This window comes from Rhipicephalus microplus, chromosome X, assembly GCF_043290135.1.
Source record: "Rhipicephalus microplus isolate Deutch F79 chromosome X, USDA_Rmic, whole genome shotgun sequence".
NCBI lineage: Eukaryota > Metazoa > Arthropoda > Arachnida > Ixodida > Ixodidae > Rhipicephalus > Rhipicephalus microplus.
The window spans coordinates 217,844,129-217,850,519 of record NC_134710.1 but is presented as its reverse complement, the minus strand read 5'-3'; the positions used below and the strand labels follow the sequence as shown (position 1 = coordinate 217,850,519).

The 6,391-nt window shown below is 44.4% G+C and overlaps 1 long non-coding RNA gene across 1 annotated transcript; it reads left to right on the top strand.

Annotated features, from left to right (window-relative positions):
- The first annotated feature begins 228 nt into the window (after window positions 1-228).
- Window positions 229-2,268, top strand: LOC142777092 (uncharacterized). Its single transcript, XR_012887923.1, has 2 exons — window positions 229-1,408; window positions 2,064-2,268. It is a non-coding gene; the product is annotated as an uncharacterized LOC142777092 (long non-coding RNA).
- Window positions 2,269-6,391: the final 4,123 nt, after the last annotated feature.

Sequence of the window (6,391 nt, the reverse complement as noted above, 5' to 3'; positions counted from 1 at the left end):
TCTGCCAATATCACTTCTTCCTTCATTTCACGTTCTAGTTCCCGGGAACGCATGTATTTGTACATCGTCATATGCGGCCGTTCATGACAGTGCCGTATTTATCCTTTTTTTTTTCTTCTTCCTTAAATGTATTCGCATTTTCTCACACTCGCGTGTTATATCCTTCTGGCAATTCGCGAACCTCCTCACTACGCCGCCGCCGGTTAGGTGCGTCTGGTAAAAGGATAATCTGATTCCGCCTGGAACTTTGTAATATCGCGCCACCAGCAGGCGCGCTTTCGGGCTTTGTTCGCAGGAATTCACTTTTTCGCTTCTGTGCCGCTCCTTTAACCACTCGGTCGAGCTGTCAAGAAGGGCACGGTGTCCCGGCGCTCTTCGACTGTGCGATCGCGTGCAGCATGCAATTAGCGAAGCGCTTGCTGGCGCGCCTGTGGCACAGCTCTCGTCACTGAGCTGTGAACATATCCGTCGGTACTCCCAAAAAACAGTGTGACTTTGAACAAATGGCAGTGCGTGTCTATTTACGGCGCCTTATCTTCTCGACACGAAGAAACAATCTTGAACGAGTTGAACGCCATTACGCCAGATTTTCAAAGCGATATTTTTGCCCGCATCGACTTCCTAGGTCCCCGCTCTCTATCGGAAAGAGGCTGTCATGCACTGTGTCATAGACCTAGTGTATATCGACCTACGTGCTCACGTAATAACCATTACCGCAGTTGTTATCCTATTCGTCTCAACAGAATGGCGAATCTAGTGTCCAGTTCAGCGACCTGCAACCATATTATTGGCTCTCTAGTAAGCATCGGGTAAAATATTGGCGCATGTAAAGTCTCGCTTTTATCGTGTTCAGACGTTCCAATCCTCGTGGACGTTGAATCGGGTGAATGGGAACTTTTTCATTGCATCAGGGAATTGTTTGTTTGTTGGTGGCCTGTCGACTATGGCACATACCCAGTCTGGGGGATTAGCCAAGAAAACGTATTGTAGCCCTATTGATGATAACTAAACCATTTTTTGCCCACTTATTGCTGAAATGTAAAAAGAAAAAAAAGAAAAATAGCTATATAAAAAGCAAGAAAAAGAGAAAAAGAAAGTGAAAGAAACGAATCCTCTTACAGTAACGGAAATATGAAATGTTGAGTGACCAGACGCCGCGCTAGTCCTGTGTCTTTGTTTTATGTGTCTCCGTTTGACAACCATGCCCTTATCTACGTCACTACGTATTCAGTCTTGGGTTGGTGCCGTAACGTGGAAATCCGGATTTATTTTAACACCACTATGTTCTCCAGCGCAAACGTTCCCTTTCTATCGCCTTGGTTTTATTTCGTTATTTTTTATTACCAGAACCGCCTTTCCATCCGATCAGCATGGCGGCTCCTCACTTCAACACCAAGCCACTTTATGTGTGAGCATGAACTGAGCTATAAGACTTTTAGTGCTGTTTTTATAATTTCTTTTTGTGTCTGGAGCTATTAGCGCTCTCAGAGCCCCACGATTTTGCGTATGAACATACGCAAAAACGTGGTTCGCTTTTGCGTACCTATAAAACTGTTATACAGACATGAGCTATGTATAGAGATATTACACCAGTGTAAACTAAATACATCACTATTATTGGACACATATTATGTGAAACAAATACCATACGAGCTGAGAAAGAGCCTAATATACAAATACAGATCACGCACGAACTACGGTGACCAACAATTAGCGTCACAAATTCCAAACATTCTAAACAAACACCCAACTATAGTACATTTACTGGAAGATGGAATTTCTGCTAGATCATTTAAAAAAATAACAAAAGAATTCTTAGTGGATGAAAGCGATGCTTTTCTTGATTGTTGAAATTTGTAGTTAATGATGTTTTTGTATTTGTTGCACCTTGTTCATTATTGTTCCTTGCCTGTAGTTTACTATACTCTAATTTGTCTTGTAGAGCAACTCGATTTCCTAGCCAAGATGTTTCTTGTTAATTTATTTGATAGAGGGTATGAATTTGTTTGTGTTTGCCCCCACTCGAGTGACGACTGTTTGTATTTCTGTTCTTTTGTTCACAGTTCTGACGGTTCCTGTTTGATTATGGTGCCCGTGCAAGATAACACGCGATGTTATAATTTTCTGGGTGCTGTGCTTGCGGTGTGTTTCTGCTTTGCTGCCAGGGTGGCACGACCTAGTCAGGCTTTTACTTAGCCTTTAGTCGTGTCCCCCAAGGCAATCTTGTTCAACCTTGCCTTGAATAAAAGCGAACCAAACCAAACCAAACCAATTATGAGTAAAAAAGTGGTCTACAGATGACATTAATGTGCCTAAATTCCGGTCTTTTTTTGGTTATATGAAAATGTTTTCACCGGCGACGCTGTTCAAGCAGGCCGCAATGTATTCAACGCGAACATATAAGCTCCACGCCACGATGCCGTCACATACCGTTGTCTGGCAAGTGGTTTCACAGCTGTGCGCCAGCGCGCCAGCCTGGACAGAGCGCGCAACCACGTGGTCGCGCCACACGTGACGTCATTGCCAACTGCGCATGCGCTCCTTTGCCTTGCATAAAGCGGACGCGTGGCGGCGAACGCAAATACGGGGACACCGAAGAGGTTTCGCTCTGCCCACGTGGAAGCCGCTTACCGGCAATCGCGGCACGTTGCCAAGTGAGACTGTTCGACTCGACTCGTTTAAAGAAGTCCCCGACGTAGCACAGCCGTAACTGTGGGAGGCAACTGTGCTGGACTCGACTTAAACTCTGAAACTTAACATTACTTTACCTTACTTCGTATAACTTGGTGTCACTTGAACTATCTTCATATAACTTGGTTCGTATGGCCAGGACTAATTAGAATCCGATCAGCCCCGCTGTGCATTTAGGCTTGCGCCACCAGTGAAAGCTACACCCAGGTTTCGTTCCTTAAAGCTGTTTAAGCTCAGAGTAAGGCCGTTGTCTAGACAAAGAACACGGTGGACATGCCCCACAGAATATCCAAGCAGTCCCTAGCGCACCATAGCCATGCATAGTATAGTTAGCAAGGAGTAAGAAAGAAAAGTGGGGGGCGAGGGTGGGTGATTTGAGGGGGAAGAGTAAGGAAAGGAGGAGGAGAGAGTGTGAAACATGATACAGTATATTTTGTGCCCCACAGAGAGTGGGTATCTGTCACGCAGCTCCTGGCGCAGCATAGTCATGCATAGCGAGGGAGTGGAAAAGGAAAGTGAGTAAGGAGCAATTATGGGAGAAGGCAGAAGGAGGGAGGGTAAAGCATAGCAAAACCTGGCATAGTATAGTTCAACGAGGGAAAGAGAAGTGAGGGTGAGTATGGGAAGAGAGAACCTGGGGTTCTTTAACGTGCATCTAAATCTGAGCACACGGGCCTACAACATTTCCGGCTCCATCATAAATGCAGCCGCCACGCGGGGTTAGAAAAAGGAGGAGTCAAGTGAGGATTAAGAAGTTAAGGGGGAAAGATAGAAATAGAGAAACAGATGAAGATAAGAAAATGAAAAAAAATGAATGAATGAAGGCGGTGATAATATATATATATATATATATATATATATATATATATATATATATATATATATATATATATATATATATATATATATATATATATATATCAACTTTCAGCAATTTTTGTTCATGCTGGAAAAAAATCGGGCAGGCATTTGTAATTATGAATAAGACTGCTTTCAAAGCCGTTCAGAGCAACTATCTTGCCTCGAAATGTTGTCGCAATTTTCCGGACAATTAATAAACTCAGACTCTCCATTACATCGTGTACAGCTCCTCTATTTTTAACTCCTAAAGGAAGTGCCATGACTGAGCACAGCAGTCATTCACGAGACATCCGTTTTGGCTCACGCCACTATTGAAGCGACGTTATTCACTCAATTTGAAAGGGCAGCGCAACGACACGAGGAAAGAAATACAGAGAGGCAAAGAGTGCTCTTTCTTTGCCTCTCTGTCTTTCTTTCCTTGTTTCGTCGCGCTACCCTTTCAAAATGAGTGCTATGAACCAGCTAGCCCAAACCAAAGTACTTCTCGACGTATGTATGGAAGGCCTTCAAAGGAGCAGATCTCACCATCGATTAGAATCATGCCAGTTTTAGTTGTCTACAGTGTATTGAGCATTAGTATAACTAATTACTAGTGTTTCACGAGAAATCTTTTTTCTAAAACTATCTAGCGACGGACAGAAAAAAATTAATTCGTTTCCATATGATGCATTGAGGTACAGAGAGAGCAAGATACTTTCTGAAACTATCAAAGCTCGCCACCTGATTATTTGCCGTGGCATGAAAGCTTATATTATTTCATCTGCGTTACCGAGCATGCACGACACTTCGGGGGACCCCGTGCTTGCTTCAGAAAACTGAATGAAGTGGAATTGCGTATGAACTGAACAGCCCTCCGAGGTACAGGCCTGCTTGACGGACTTGCCAGCGTAGCAGCCCGCTAGCGAGTCGCGCCATCGCTGCTGCACGGGACCGAATGTTCAATGTTGGGATGTTTTGAAAAGTTTTTACTCTGTCGTCACTACCTGCGCTGTTAGGAACACGAAGTCGCTTCCTAAACGGAACGCACGCGTTAAAGAACTCATTCAGTAGCGCTTGTGTCACAACCATGCTCAGCCTGCAGACGCGCGCGATTACTGGACTCGGATGTTGGAGGTTTGATCAGCAATATCAAATCATTAATATTGAAAGGTATGCACGCGTATGTTTTTCGCAACGTCGAACAATTTGGTGATGTTAAAATTAGTCGAACAAAAACATCGCTCGGAAGGTACCAGTGAATTACTGAAGTTAGAGAGGCGTGTGCTGTTGCCATAACTGCAGGTTTTATCGCTCAAACCATTTCGCTTTTGGGGTAAGCTCGAGTGTGTTGGCAGCATGCTCCACCCCATAATATCCACAATAATTGCGCTACATACAATGTACAAGAAAATATGCTTCTATTTTGACATCGCTGATATTAAATGCAATCAGAGTAACTTGCGAGTATGAAACAATAATAACGCATAACGGGACCTGAAGTTCCAACTCGCTCCTTGTGAGTTGGCCGCTGATCGTTCATCATCGCTGCCAATACCGGTGATTTCGCAGCCGTCCAGTGAAAAATCCTCGTCGCCAAGATGGTTTCTTTAAACATCACTGCGGAAAGAAATCTGAAGAATTTCCTCTGCCGAATGACTGCAACCACTCAACGTCACCACGTTTATTTGGGCGCGAAGAACATTTGGCCTTCAGACCGGTCAGCAAGCAAGTCCCTTGCAGTATGGTGCCACTTATCAACAAACGTGCAAAAACAAGAAGTGCAGCGCTGGCCAATTTAAGAATGCTCAGTTATATAATAGCGAATCGCAAGCACACACGACTTTTCGCGTACATTGTTGTGGGAATCACGCCCTACAAAAGCACTGACGAATGCTATATATGTGCAAATAAAACTATGTGAGTTTTAAATTAAAAGTGCAGACGATAACATTTAGGTAACCTACTTGGCTACAGAACACCTAATGAAGCAAATATGTGTACGCTGTGGGCTATCATTGAAACCGTGAGTTGCCACGTATTTTAACGAAAACTTCACGTCTCGCAAGAACAAATCGGACGCATAGGGCTTGGTTTGTTCATTGATGCAGGAAGTATGCAAAGTCGTAGTGTTCGTTTCTTCATAACGCGTTAACGCTGAATCTAGCACAACCAAACAAGGGAGACTGAGCATCCTTGAGAGGACGCTCCTGAATTAATCTTGGCCACGTGACAGTCAATGGGCATTGCGAATACAGCCAGCGAAAAGAACATTCCTTCAACCTTCAAGGTCCACATTTTTTCCTTGAAGAGTACTTTATCTGTCTCTTGTTGCACAGGGTTTGGAGCTCTCGCCTTCATGCCGGATACGGTGGGGAGGGGAGGCGACAATGCAAAAACAGCACGCGTGTCATTACAAGCGTCTCTGTGCATAGTTTCGCTTTCTACGCAGCCCGCCCGTGCGACACCACGGTATCCTCGTCGACCTCGTAATAGCTTAATATGGAAACTACAACAGGACTGAGAGGGCGAAATCACGCTTTTCGAGTGGTTTGCAAGGCTTCGAGGTTGGTCGGAACGGCACACGTATTGGCCGACAAGCGGTTGTAGGTTGGTAGATCACGAGCGTCGGGCATTCGTGAAGCAACGCGGGTCGTAAATAATGCAAGTGCACATGTGGAGAGCGGTATGATTACAGGATGCCGTACAATGCTGGAAGCAATGTCATGTTCGAACTACTGCAGCTCCTATAGAAATGACTTACTCTCCCCAATGTCTAATCTCTATCTCCAGCTCACAGCTAGAGGCTATATTATGGGTAACCTATCTTCGGGTGGCTTAAATAATGCCATATATATGAAAT